The sequence below is a fragment of the Periplaneta americana genome, chromosome 3 (assembly GCF_040183065.1).
Source record: "Periplaneta americana isolate PAMFEO1 chromosome 3, P.americana_PAMFEO1_priV1, whole genome shotgun sequence".
Classification (NCBI taxonomy): Eukaryota; Metazoa; Arthropoda; class Insecta; order Blattodea; family Blattidae; genus Periplaneta; species Periplaneta americana.
This window is the reverse complement of record NC_091119.1, coordinates 85,153,889-85,166,872: the sequence shown is the minus strand read 5'-3', so window position 1 is coordinate 85,166,872 and position 12,984 is coordinate 85,153,889.

Below are 12,984 nucleotides of genomic sequence, written 5' to 3'. Positions count from 1 at the left end.
CACTTTCGAAGCACACCAGTAATATTTCTAAAATCTCTTCAGTAGGCAATTATAAAAGTGATTATTTAAAAGCTACCAACGCGCCAGACGGTAGTGGTTGTATTAGTTCTAGTATGTTCCTTAACTACTGTTACAACAAAGGAGCTTAAATGGAGACTTCATTGAAAATTATGAAAAAATTTTCCAAAAAAGCTTTATTGACTACTTCAATTCTTTAGAATTATATTTTCATACTTCAAATAGATTTAGTTCAATTCTGATTACAAATATGTTTTACGTTTTTTTTTTTTAATTAAGGCTTGTAAGGGGGCGTGGCATTTAAAGAGCTGTCAAAATTATTTTTTCATCAAAGAATTCTTTTCACAAATTTCTGTTTACATAAAATAGTAACTGTTTTTCTAAAGTTGCCTCCCTGAATTTACTAGATGAAAGTAGAGGAGAAGAATTTTAATTTACATAAATATTCATTTCACTTTCAAATACATTTTTCCGTAAGTTTATTTTTCTTGATTCAACACCAATTTTTATGTCAAATATTAATCAATCTGGATAAAACTTTTACTGCAAATATTTATGAGATAGCTGCATGTTTCTATGCATTTATTTTGTAAGAATTGCTGTTAGTTTGTTCCATTTATATTTTTTTCCGTGAATTATGGGAAGAATAACATTTTTAAAAGTTCAAACAATTTTTTCAAAGTGAATAAATTGGAAATTTCATAAAATGAATGTATAAAAATGTTCCTCTATACCTTGTGAATGTAACCAAAAAAAGAAGAAAGCTTAAAAATTTAGAACTTCTACTAAAACATGAGTTTGAAAATATTTATAAAAAGAATAAGAAAAATAAAAAGTAAAAAACACTTGGGAGTTGAAAATTTGGATTTTGTTAGTCCTTTACATACTAAACATGCTCTCAGAATTTGATTAAATATGATTAAAAAAATTTTAAAGCGTCGAAATTCAATGTGACCGAAAAATGTTGTCTGTAGCCCTCTATTGAGGGTAAGGTTTTACTACTTGCCCTAAATGTATTATGATACGAAACTCAGTCTTATTTCGCTGTTAGATGAAGTTATGAAATCCAATGTCCTCGACAAGATTTGAATCTGCGAAACTCGGATCCTCAGGGAAAGGAAACAGTAGGCCTATGTGTTTTACTAGACTGCAACAACAAATAAAGCTGAAGGTTAGCAGGCAGTAGAACATTACATACTCAACTAGCAGTATTGAAGCATTTGCATTTGTGAATACAAGATCGTTTAAAGTCATTAACATCTTAATGAAGTGTATTGTAGCAGAGTGTTGCTACACATATTGCATTCTGGGTGAGAATCGCAGCTATTCAAGACTGGAAGTTTCGTTGAAGAAATATATTCTACAGGTTGCAATAGACAACCAATAGACTGTATTATTATTGTTTTTCAAATATTTTGACAATGTGTCCCGATTGACTGACACATATTGATTGACCACCGTATCTCCGTAATGTGGACTGTTGGTTCCCATACTTAAGTTAATCGGTGTTTGGTCTTCTAGCTTGCAGTTCTATTCCTTAACGAAATTTTCGGAACATCATTCATTCATTCATTTAGTGTTCTGCCCAAGGGCAGGTCTCTCACTTTAAACCCAGTTTTCTACAATCTTTCCTATTTTCTGCCCTCCTCTTAGTTTCCACATATGATCCATATATCTTAATGTCGTATATGATCTGATTGTATTCTTCTATCCCGAATTCTTCTCCCGTTCACCATTCCTTCCAGTGCATCGTTCAGTAGACAGTTTCTTCTCAACAAGTGACCCATCTAATTCCTTTTCTTCTTCCTGATCAATTTCAGCATCATTCTTTCTTCACCCATCCTTTCCAACAAGCTTTATTTCTTATTCTGTCTGTCCACTTCACACGTTCCATTCTTCACCATATCCACATTTCAAATGCTTCCAGTCGCTTCTCTTCACTTCGTCGTAATGTCCATGTTTCTGCCTCATACAATGCCACACTCTATACAAAGCACTTCACTAGACTCTTCCTTAGATATTTTTCCAGAGGTCCGCAGAAAATGTTCCTTTTTCTATATTATTGCTATCCTCCTTTTGACTTCCTGGCAGCAGTTCATGTTATTGCTTATAGTACATCCCAAGTATTTGAAGCTGTTCACTTGCTCTACTGCCTCATTTAGAATTCACAAGTTTATCTTCTGTATTTTTCTTTCTATGACCATGCTTTTCGTCACATTTCTAAGTCTATGAATTTCTAAGAAATAATATTGAAAAGATATTTGATTATGAAACCACTGGTCGAGATTTAATTCATCCGATAGGGGAGTTAGGCCTAAAATGACATACTATGTGTTTTGTGAAAACACTGTAAGCTGAGTTTGAATTTACAGCTCTATAGTGCACAGAAGCTGGAAACAGTGGTTACATCCAAGTTTTAGCAAGCGAAGGCACTTTTTGGTGAAGCAGGTGCAATTAAAGGAAAAACGTGCAAGACGATATAATATTGTTGAGGTATGTTATGTATTTTTTGTCCTTTTAAGCTTCAGATATTAGTGAAATAATGTTCATGACTGAAAACATGAATATTTCCCTCTATAAAAAGCATTACAATATCCAAATTCATAAAGAGGTTAGGTCGTACTAACACTACTTCTTATTCTTCTTCATTCCGGGTAAAATGACATACCACCTACTTGGCTAAAATGACATACTATGTCATTTTACCCGAGTGCATGTTTCTGACTGGAAATGAGAAGCCATATATTATGGGCGATAGCGATTTGCAAAATTGGTGTCAAATTTGTTTACAATGGCTGATTAGTGATTACTTCTGTGAAATTATGTAATATATAGTGGGATCTCTCTCATTACTCGATTGAATTTTTCGTAAAGCTAACTGATTTTAAAATAGGTGAAATGGGGATTTCTTTAAAATGTATAAAACCCTAAAGTTTCTAAAATAAATATATTTTCAATATTTATATGCACTGAATTTTGTTACTCTGATTTATCCTCTTATGAATGAGCTAGGCTTGGCGAGTCTGAAGTTTACTTGCACCTACTTCACCAAGAAGCGCTTTTGTGGAAAACATTGTAAGATGAGTTTGGATTTACAGCTCTATAGTGCACAGAAGTTGGCAACAGTGATTACACGTCATGTTAGCCTTACCTCGTCACTGCACCCACCGACTCCAGCCACTTGATGTCTTTTTCTTCGGGCCTTTGAAAACATATGATCAGGCCTTTACAAAGTGGCTGAGGAACCATCCTGGATGGGTGATAACACAGTTTCAAATTGCGGACTTATTTTCTGAAATCTATGGAATATCTGCAACCATCACCAATGCATTGGGTGGATTTTCTTCAACAAGAATTTCTCCACTCAATTCGGACATATTTCCTGATCACTTATTTAGGCCTGCAGCGCCCACAGATAGACCTCTAACGAATGCAGTCCCTACAGACGGGCCAAAGAGTGCAACACAGAAGAGCAGTTCAACAATAAGGAATGCAAAAGAACATATGATAGAGCCATCACCACTAACTGCACCAGCTGTGGAAGCGTCACAAACGAGGCCTTCACCTCATGTGACACATCAAGAGATCTCCCCGATTCCCTCTGGCACTAGATCTGTGGCGAGAAGTAAGAGAACACATGAAGGGCCCCAAATCGAGCATCTCTTTTAATGATCAATTAAAATTAAAGGAAGCTGAAAGAAGAGCTGTAGAAGAAAGGTGTTCAGCAAACAGAGGAAAAAAACACAGCTTCAGTTTGATCTAAGCAATGGGGACCAAGATGAAGAGAGTGACTTCGATGGTGATGTTGAGAACGATGCACCTTGTCTGTACTGCAATGAATTTTACAGTCAATATAAACCAGAAGAAACATGGCTACAGTGCAAGGAATGTTTCTCATGGGCACACAATAAATGTGCAAGTGTATCTAAGAGAACAAAATTTTTTTCTTGAACTACGTAAAAATTAACTTAAATGTGTCATTTTACCCTAGTAACTTGGGTAAAATGGCATAGTTTGTCTATTTTCAAATATACGTTTCAGTTAAAGATTTTCAGTATTGTTCACTTTCTGTTGAACTTAATATATGTGTTAATGTTGTAGTATCAGTTATATATAATTGACCAAACCAAATTTGGTAAGAATACATATTTTTTTTTCAAGATTTCCTTAAGGTATGTCATTTTAGGCCTAGTTCCTCTATTTCGGGACCATAGAATACAGAAGTAGCTGGATAGATAGCGTTAATACTTGTAGAATTAAGGATTGAATTAAATTTGGAGCAGGAATATTGTCATAATCCGTGAATTGCAGAGACTATTTAACTTATAAAACTATAGTCATTCACCAACGTAGTGTAAGAATCCGTTTATTTAAACCAATCAGAGTCCAATAGGACAACGCATAATAATAATAATAATAATAATAATAATAATAATAATAATAATAATAATAATAATAATATAAATTATTGCACTTAACCGGCAGCTTTTTTTTTCTGGAATCACTATTAACCAACTTTGCAGTCATAACAGTGGCGTATAAAACACAAATGGCTGACCGATCGGGAACGTAATTATTAAAAGCGCAAAGCTTTTGGAGTACAAAATTTGTTCCTAAATTGGATTACAAATAATTTGCTTTGTACGTTATTTGTGAATGATCTTCCTGTAGCTGTGTTTCAATTCCCGCGATTTCTTTACTGCTGTATTTGTTCCTATTGTAACAGTAGGAATTTCCCACATTAAAATGAGGAAGTGGTATAGCTCAATATTGACATTTGTAGTACTCATATTATTATCCTACAGAAATAATTTTCAAGACTAATTAATATAGCGTCTTTTCACATATTGCATTAGAGTATTGAGGATAGGCCTATGGTGATATTATAACTACTATCATATTGATAAGCTAGATTTGCACTAGGTCTCACGAACTACAAGTGTTGGTTGAAAAAACTTTCAGCTGGGCAAATTAAAGGACTAGAAATTGTTTGTAAGTTACTACTTATTTCTGTTTTTTCCCCCACTTTTTTAATGTATTTTTTTCGGTGAGATGTCATGCGAAACTCACGTAACTTGCAATGGAAACTTGGAATGACTCTGGAATATACAGTAGGTAAGTAACTAAAAACCGTTCCGTAACGTTGTGAGAAATCAATGAAAACTTTACAGAGAAGTGTATTTTCTTTAATTTGGTAATTTTTTTTCTTTAGTGTCAGAGAAATAAAATTGTTTGGTCCAGAGAAAATACTCGTCTTTATTGTTCAAATACATTACTCATATTAATTTAATATCAAGATTTTGCAACAGCATCTACTAATTTAACCGAAGTCTTTCATCCGGGGATATTTATTCGGAAAACACTGCATAGCCATCTTCACTGATCTTCATTTGTTTCTGCTCTCATTTGATTCGATGTCATTAATACTGGAATAGTTTGCTTACTTGTATTCTAGAGTTTAGTGAACTTGTGAATAGAAAGACACTAAAGAATCTAATCTTGAGTATGTAATTTCACACATACAAATTAGAACAATGGTTATTAACTTAGGTGTGCACATTAAAAATGATAAACAGTAGAGTCCCTCCGTTGGAATCTTCTCTTATGGAAATTTCTAATTTGGAAAGCTAGCTGACTCCGCCCACTGCAGGAACACCACTCAATACCTTACTGATAAGGCGATCGCTTTGCTCATGCTCGATGTTGACGTCAAAAGATACAGTACAGAAGAAGAAAAAGAAAAATTCATTTTCACTGATACTGAAGATACAAACTTAAATAAGAATTATTTTAGCGTCTAAATATATACAGATACAAATTATAAGAGTAATAATTACAGTGGTAACTCCTCTAAACAAAATAATTGTTTTAACATTAACGACAAAAATATTTAGACTGATAGCTTTTCATAATACATTTAGTCAGACAAAAAATTAAATTGAAGCTTGTTGGAAATCTGTTGCGTGATCCCTCCAACGCTTAAAGACAAATACATCATCAATAATACGTAGTATGAAAACAGTAAATAATGTTTGTACTCACACCGTTCCTCTTTCCATGAGTCACTGAGTTCGTCGCTCGGGCAGTGGTTCCATCGCCGAGGCAGTGGCGAGCACAGAAGACCAATAACGTAGTACACAGTACGTACAAACGTATAAAATGACCTTTGATTGGCTAAAAGTTCTTACCCCCATTTATGAACAACGAAGGGACTCCGCTGTATTATATTATGCAGATCACTGCTTATTTATTCAGAAAAAAGAATGTTACGAAGATTAGGCCTGCACATACTTCCTTAATACATTTTCTAAGAGTTTCTCAACAATTAAGTTCTTTCATTGTGTTGCAAATACGCTGCTCCGCCGATTTAGTAGAATGCGTTTGAGTCTAAAAGAAAGCAGAAAACTGTACAATGTGATCTGTTGTGACGAGAATCCAAGCCCCCGCAAAACGTTCAAGTCTGAGTATTTTTGACAAAGTAAATATTATTCAGCGCTTGGAGAATGGTGCAAATGTTAAGGATATTGCTGGAGAGTTTAAGAAAATATTTATTAATTTGTATTAACGTTGTGTCAGATTATTTTTTTTTTGTAATGAATTGACAACTCTTAATACTGATTCTCGCATGATCGACGTTTTCCTGTTCATAATATTCCTTGACTTTCACGCTCTTCCTAAACATGATGCTTGCCGATTGCAGGGAATTTGCTTCGCATGTTATGTCTAAGTAGGTGAACATTAACTTTCTCCTATATCGACAGAGCAGTGTAGCCTAATACTACTCTTTATAGTCTTTCCTTAGTTTTTTATGTAAGAAAACGCATAAAAGAAATCATTAAATACACACGTGAATAAGAAGGCAAATTTTGATTTTCTTGATGTCATTCAACATAAATTTTTATTTTATAATTTTAAAAGTAAGATATTTTACTGTATTTGTAAATTAGTGTTAAGTAGATATTTGTAAGGCAAGCGTTAAAAAAATGACTATAATAGCTACGGTAGCTTGCGAAAAGCAATTTTAACGCTGACTTTAAACTCTTTGCGCCGATTTTCAATGGTTTCCGTCCAGATGTCACACGAAAGTACTCGCAACAGATCAATGAAACGGTTAAAATAATAGCAGGTCTGCTTTGTAAAATTATTGTTTCGGTTAAGAAACGTATACAAATTAAATAAATTCCTTTAACAATTGTTTTATGTAAACAATTAAGAATTTAATGTCATTATGAAAAGAAGAGAGCTGCCAGATTTGAACTGGGAACCTCTCGATCTGCAGCTGAATGCTATGTCAGGACGAACGAACGTCAAAAAATTGTGTACGACACACATGTTAAAAAGATTTTTTTTTGTTCGCAGGATTACTCCACTCGACCTGCGACGTTGTTTCGCAGATATCCCTGATCAGAGAATAAAATATCATTTTCAACAGTTGTATCGTAAATAGTTTGCATTATCCGAATTGTTAAAATATGTACTTCTCGGAAAACTTGGTACTCCAGTAGTTTCTTTTCATGCATAAAATTACGAGAAAGTAGAAAATATATTGTATGTGAATATATTGGCGAGATATCTGACCATTAGGGACCCAATTGAGGTTCTGAAAGCAGCAGTTAGCGTGGATTGGTATTACAATTTAAAGTTACAATTGGTATGGTGAAACAAAAGAAATCTACATTAATGCAAGCTTCGCGGCGAGTCGCGTCCTATCTCGCTATCTTGTGCTACGTCAGCAGTTGCAGCAGCAATTTGCATGTTCATGTGCAGTCCAGCACAGAGTACAAAATGTGTAATCACGTTCTTCAAAATTGTGAACATTTGCGACTTGTCATTCGAAATAGGTTTCCTTTAGATAAGTATTTGTATAAATATGTTGAGATGATTGATGCTATCACTATCATATGAGGATGAGGGAACGTTCTATTGATTCTTACAAATTGCTTGTTTCAACGAGCAGATTCTTTCTGTTACGAAAGTACACTTACAATAAAGATCCAACCTTTGAAATGTCCCATTTTTCATCTAAATTTTGTTATATCTTAAGACTTAAGCTCCAGCATCAATTTAATGAATTCCAGCAGTTACTCGATTCTATATCTCTATTATAGGGCCAAATTTACTATGGTGAAGTAATTTCCAGTTGTTTTCTGCGTTGGCAAGAATTATTTTGATATTGCGGAGGAATATTGAGATGATATTAGGGAAAACGGCAGTACACCGAGTATATATCTATAATTATTTCTTCCGTCTCCTTTAAATGTGTCCCAAAATGATTGCTCCGATATTAACAGTTTATTTTGAAAAGTACATAAACTGTAAGAATACAGTTAATATTAATAGATTGGTAATGTCTCATAGTTTACAAAGTTTGCGCCCATTGTTTAAAAGTGACATTGTTAGAAAATGGCGCTATGAAAACCTCAGAGCTTTTCATGTCCTGAAAGTTCGCAATTCGTCTGCTTTCATTTTTCAGCAAGATGGTGCACCACCTCATTTTCACTATCATGTGCGTAGGTACGTCATTGAACATCTACCTCAACGTTGGACTGTCGAAGGCAAGAATTTATGAGGTGGTCCTGACCTACTCCCACTGTCATTTTTTTCCTGTGGGGGTATGTAGAGGACAATGTTTACGTTCTCTTTTGGCCTGTACCCTGTAGAAGCTACAGCGTTGCATCACAGGTGCGGTGCAGGCATAGATTGTGACATGCTGCGCAGATTGCGAGAGCAACTGGAAGATCTGCAAGATGTGTGTCATATGACCAGAGTTTCATAGACTACATCGAGAACTTTGAGGTTTCAAAAAAAGTTTGTAGAGATTACTTATCTATTTGCACTTATTGCGTTGCTATAGCACAGGGTCGGACAACTGGAGCAAATATTATAAGCAGCGAGCAATAGTGACTGTAGTGAGGGGCAGCTGAGAGCGTGGTGTTGGTTGTTACGTGGTCAGAGGTGAAGTCATAGGCTACATTTGTCTGTGGTACGGTAGCACTTTGAGGTTGAACATGACGAAATCTATTATTCTAAAATTTAAAAACGAAATTGTTGAAATGAAAATACTTCAAAAATTCTGAAAATCAACGAAATAAATGTTTCATAGATTTTCTTAATTACTTTGAAAATGATTGATTTAAAATAACTGAGACAATAAATATTTCTTCCACTATAAACTGGGAACTCATTTTGTGTTTTATTACAAATATTCAGATATTTACAAGTATATAGATTGTTGTAAATATTTAGGAAGAGCAGATATTTAGATGTACATTGATTTCATATTTTTACAGTAAGTCAGACATATTCAAATGAAAAAAGAAAATTGACGAGTTTTATGAAGACTGAGTAGTTTCATGAATTTATGTGAGCATTAATTACTATTTTTAGAATAATCATTACTTTAAAATTGTTGGGGTAATAATGATTAATATCCTGCATAACTATAAAATGAGACATATCTACGTATATGTTTTAGTTCATTAAGACTTAGTTGATAAACATAGATTTTTTATTGGGTTATTTTACTGCGCTGTATCAACATCTAGGTTATTTATCGTCTGAATGATATGAAGGTGATAATGCTGGTGAAATGAGTCCGGGGTCCAGCACCGAAAGTTACCCAGCATTTGCTCGTATTGGGTTGAGGGAAAACCCCGGAAAAAACCTCAACCAGGTAACTTGCCCCGACTGGGATTCGAACCCGGGCCACCTGGTTTCGCAGCCAGACGCGCTTACCGTTACTCCACAGGTATGGACAATAATCATAGATAACTGGCGTTCACTTTTGATCGAAGAACAGAAAATGGGCATTTATATTTATATTGTATATGATTTTATTTTATTGTAAATTCTTTAGTGAACTTTATTGAGTGGCTCTTATTAGTTTAAATTCTACAATTAAAGCCGAACGATTTTTCACCGAATCAGGAATCCGCCCCTGAGCACGAGTTCTACTCTTTCAGGGGTGAGTTAAAGTTTTTTCTGTTTATAATATATTTTATGTTACAATTATTAGCAAAATAAATAAATAAATAAATAAATAAATAAATAAATAAATAAATAAATAAATAAATAAATAAATAAATACATAAGTAAATAGATGAATGAATGAATAAATAAATACATAAATAAATAGATGAATGAATAAATAAATAAATACATAAATAAATAAACTACTAATAATATTTATATAAACATAACTAAAATAATAAATTAAATCCCAATGTTTTGAGATTATGTGAACTAGATGTAAAATCACAATACATTTGACGAAAGCTAAAATTTGAGGAATAATCAGGTTTGTAGCGTTTGTTTGCAATACATCGGTCGATACTCGTGTATCTTCTTGGTAACACGCGTAAGCAAACAAATACTGAAGGACTGCAAGAAAAAGACAATACCTGCAAAAAATAATAAAAAAAATATATATGTGTGCAGCCAAATATCTAAATTCAGCTTTATTGAAGGTTAATTTCATTGCCTGGTCTCAATTAGCAATTGGCCTTTACACTTTTACAAGTGAGATCCTGTCGTGTTATAAAAACGGTAATCTGTTCTGATACTGAGATTAATATGAAATTGCTGCCTTCCTGCGACGAATGGATTACCAATTGATGAAATCTTGACTATTATTTGAGACAATTTGTATCAACACAATTCGTTGTATCTGTAGAACTAAACAACTGTTAGGAAATTAAATTTCCATGTATAGTCGGCTGCAATGTTTCCGCAGATGCTATGTCGACTCTCTTTTGTTCTGTCGTACGGACCGATGTTAGCGGGGGAGCTGTTTCCTCATCGCCTTGTCTGAAGAGTTTATTTATATTTTAATCGATGCTTTCCAACTGTCCAGGCTATTCAGAGTCAGTGAGACAGAAGTGAACTTATGGTAGAAAATAGTGTGAGCGGAAAATGGGATTTGTGCTCACAAGAATTTATGCGCTCAACAAACAAATCGATTCTGGACACGGAATTAGAGATAAATCTCTTTCATAGTAGCTAGATGTAAGTTCCTTGCCTTGTGTGTGTGCTGTGTGTTGTTTTAAACGGTGTAGTATTTAGTATTAATATTTATTTATTTAACCTGGTAGAGATAAGGCCGTCAGGCCTTCTCTGCCCCTCTACCAGGAGATTCCAACTACAATATCAACAATAAAATTACAATTAGTATTAAATTTACAATTACAATTACAAATAATATTACAGTTAGTATTAAATTTACAATTACAATAAAATCAAAGCACGAAAAGATTACCTGAATAATTAAAGCTAGATAATTTATCATAGAGAAACAAAGAATATTTTATATTTACTGAATTACAAATTAAATCTAGAATAACAAAATTGTATAGTGATGAAATTACTGAATATTGTCTTGCATTATGGTAGCCATATACTCGCAGTTCTCTTACTTGTGAATGTAGGTATGTTCGTTGAATATTATTCTAAAAATTGAAGGTTAAACGGCCTAATTTAGAGATAGATGCATACTTTCGATGTATCAATACTCTCGATATTTGGAAGTACTGTAATGGATCGATATTTCCATAAAACTACTACATAATTTTATAATGTTTCATTTACAGTAGCGTAATAGGGAATTATTTGATAAATTAGTCTATTATGTTATTTGCTATCTTTCATGCTTTTCTAATATATGATATGATACGATATATTTATTCATCTATCATATATCTGTAAGACAGACCTGTTACAATTCTATATTGCCCCAGATCTGCCTTATTTTACAATTTTAATCACCTATGCCAAGTCTCACAACTAAAAAAATAAACAGAAAAAAACACCAAAATACACACTACAAGATCAATTTAATACAACATTACTTTTAACTTTCTATTTCCATTTCATCTTCACTATCATAAAAAATTTGCCCAATTTATTTAACTCTTTTATATTAGTTATATTACATATTTTCTTATATACTACCCTAGATCATATATAAAACAGATTGACCAAGCTTATATTAAATTTAGACGCAACTGGAAAATAACGGACGCTATGCGTCGCTAGTGTCTAGAAATGAGCTTGCAATAACCAACACTAGATGGCAGAGTACCTGAAAGTACATAGAGTAATACGACTGTGGGATGACTTTTTTACGTCATGCCACCTCCAAATTTCTTTCTCATTGTAATGTGAGGTTATGTTACTTTGATGTGTTGCTAAATTGTAGCATACAGAAGCTTGTTTTACCCAAATTCATCAACACACATAGATGACATTTTGGTACATGGCTGATATAATGTTGTTTGCGTTCAATATATAATGTCATCATTTGATGTACGATATCTAATTGTTTTTAATTTTCAGTATACAATACCTCACTAGCAACAATTAACACAAAATACTAAAAAGAGCAGATTTGTCTGCGTTTGTTGAATGCACATCATGATGCTCACGAAAAGGCACTAATTTACTTTGTGTGCATAAGATTACAATTTTTTAATATGAAGGAAAAGCAGGTATTCCTCTTCTGAAATTTATCCGATAGGGGAAGAATTACAACTCCCTCCCCCTCAAACATGTTTCCTCTTTGCTATGCCTACATGTTTTCATTTTACAGGTGTATTATATGATGCGATATGGAAGCAGATAAATAATAACTGTACGTTTCTCGTCCACATTAAATTCAACGTGTTCATAACGTAGGCCTGATATATTGCTTCATGTAGGCTACACAGCTGGCAGTGTTCTTTTTACGAATAAGCGGTCGTACTAATCATTTTCTTTTCATCTGAACTATTGCTAGAATATGCGTTTGTGTTTTTATTTGCTCTGTATGTTGTTAAACAACTACTGAACATCGTCTTTGGTTAACAAATTGTTCTAGTATTCGTTTCATATCAGTCTTACGGTATTGAATTATGTCCATAACGTGGGCGAGATGATATCAGGCTGGAAAATTCGCTCTGAATGCATTTTTTACACAATTTTCTAATTTTCAGC